Source organism: Myotis davidii, unplaced genomic scaffold, assembly GCF_000327345.1.
Source record: "Myotis davidii unplaced genomic scaffold, ASM32734v1 scaffold1437, whole genome shotgun sequence".
In the NCBI taxonomy this organism is placed as follows: Eukaryota; Metazoa; Chordata; class Mammalia; order Chiroptera; family Vespertilionidae; genus Myotis; species Myotis davidii.
This window is the reverse complement of record NW_006288601.1, coordinates 354,048-356,390: the sequence shown is the minus strand read 5'-3', so window position 1 is coordinate 356,390 and position 2,343 is coordinate 354,048. Positions and strand designations below refer to the sequence as shown.

Here is a 2,343-nt window from a genome sequence, read left to right as displayed (position 1 = left end):
ACACAATATTAAACTTCAAGAAATATATTGCTAATATGGAGTGAGCATTTATTTGCACAGTTACAAGATGCTGACAAACCCAGAGGAGGGGAGCAGGCCTGGAATTTGCAACCCAGTGCAGCAGTTGGTCATACCACCAGCACAAAGTGAGACACACAAAGGGAGGGCAATCTGTACTGATCTATCAGTGATAGCAAAGGTGAGGGACGCAGGTGGTGGAGCTGCTACTTGTCCACCTCAGACGACTCAAATGTGCAGGCAGTGAAGCAAGCATTAGGTCTCTTGGGGACAAGGGGATGCTTCAGTCTTATAATCTCAAAGCCCCTAAAGCAGAGGGTATGGAGCAGAGTTGCTCTGTGATGATGGTTCTTTTGGAAGCAAATGAAGACATAGTCACATGCATCTGCTCCTCCACAAACTCCAGAACTGTGAAGCTATCTTTGCTCCCCTCAGGCAGAGCACTGCCTGGGATCTCGATGTAGAGGCAATTGCTGCTCAGCACTGTCTTCCAGTTAATGTGTTTGACATCTGTAAGCCTGGTCTGGACATTGAGAATTCTTGGCTTCTTATTAGACATTAGTTCCTCTGTTACATTCAGAGTAAAATTAATTAGCTGAAAAATTGTGATCCCTCTCTATTTCCTCACCTACCTGGGATCTTCAGGGGTGGGTGAGGAACATCAGAGCACCACTGAGGCCCTGGACCCAGGTTACTACAGCAGTTAAGGGAGACCCTCCAACTCCTGTGGCTGTGGCTGGCTGCCGCTGCTGTGCAGGCTGATGAGCAGCATGGTGAGGCTGGTGTGAACCATGGTCCTGGGTTTATTCCCCTTCTTCTTCTCTCCGGTGAAACAGTGGCTATTGAGGATCCACTGCAGGGAGGATTTCACCATACGGCTGATGGGGTCTGAAACCTTTATTTTGAAATGTAGTTTTGCTGGATACAATATTCTTGATTGACAGTTTTGTACTGTCAGCACCTTGAATATGCCCTCCTACCGCCTTCTGGCCTCCGCTGTTTCTAATGAGAAGTCTGATCTTAATTATGTTGGGGTTCCCTTTTACATGAGTTGTTTTTCTCTTACAGCTTTCAGGAATTTTTCCATTTTCTTTGGAATTCAACTTTTGGGTTTTGATGTCCGAGTGTGGATCATTTAAGTTTATTTTACTTAAAGTTAGTTGAGTTTTTTTTTGTGTGTAAATTAATTTATCAAATTTGGGAAGTTTTTTAGCTATTATTTCTTTGAATATTTTTTCTGTTCCTTTCCCTCTCACCTCTCCTTTTGGTAGTTCTGTTACATGTATCTTGATTCATGTAATGGTGTACCACATTTTTCTGAGGTTATTTTCATTTTTATTATGTTTTTCTCAGCTCTTCAGATTGCATACTCTCTATTAATCTCTGTTCAAGTGCTGGGGTTCTTGTCCCAGCATCAAGAATGGTTCAGGAATCTGGAAAAGGGCCTGTACGTAGATGACATAGGAATCCAGAGACTAATAAAGAATCCGGAGAGGAGATATAATTTTGTAAGGCATTGGGGGTCAGAGGACCTTCAGCTAAAGGAACTGAAGACTCCCTCCTTGTCTAGGACCCTTGCTTTTGTTAACACAATTTGTCCTAAGGCAAGGTGGAGATAATACACTTCAAAGGGTAAGGTTTCCAAGGGTACAGAAGCATTGTCAGTTTGGGGGAATTAGCCTAAGGTGTTTGGCCAGTAGGAGGCAATAACATGTAAATTAAGATGCCTTTTAGCTGTCTGGCAGCCACAATCAGTTTCCTATTCAGGTTTGGGGAAATGCCTTTAGCCATTCCTAACAGGTGACTACATGTGTGACTCAACCCTGTTGAGTCCCCAAGTCTCATCAACCTTTTGATGAAACTCTTGAAATTATGACATGCTGGAATTGATCTACGGCATTCAAGTTTATGGATTCTTTCTTCTGTGCTCTATTATTGAGCCCCTCTAGTGAATATTTCATTTGGATTATTGTACTTTCAACTCAGAATTTTTATTTGGTTCCTTTAATAGCATCTGTCTCTTTATTGATATTCTCCATTTTATGAGTCATTGTCATCTTCTAATTCTTTAACAATTATTTCCTTTAGTTTTTTTTAACATATTCATAATAGCCACTTTTTGAAGTCTTTGTCTACATAGTCTACCATCTGGGCCTCTTGGAAGAAACTTCAATTGCCTGATTTTCCCCCCCTGTATATGAATCACACTATCCTGTTTCTTAGTATGTCTTGTAATTTTCAGGACTAGGGGATCAGATAATATATTTTAGCAACTTTAGGCACCGACCCCCACCTTCTGGGGTATTTTGTTGTTTCCTCATTTTC

At 41.5% G+C, this 2,343-nt stretch overlaps 1 pseudogene; it reads right to left on the bottom strand.

Moving 5' to 3' along the window:
* Window positions 1–224: 224 nt before the first annotated feature.
* LOC102769303 lies at window positions 225–892 on the bottom strand (annotated as a pseudogene).
* Window positions 893–2,343: the final 1,451 nt, after the last annotated feature.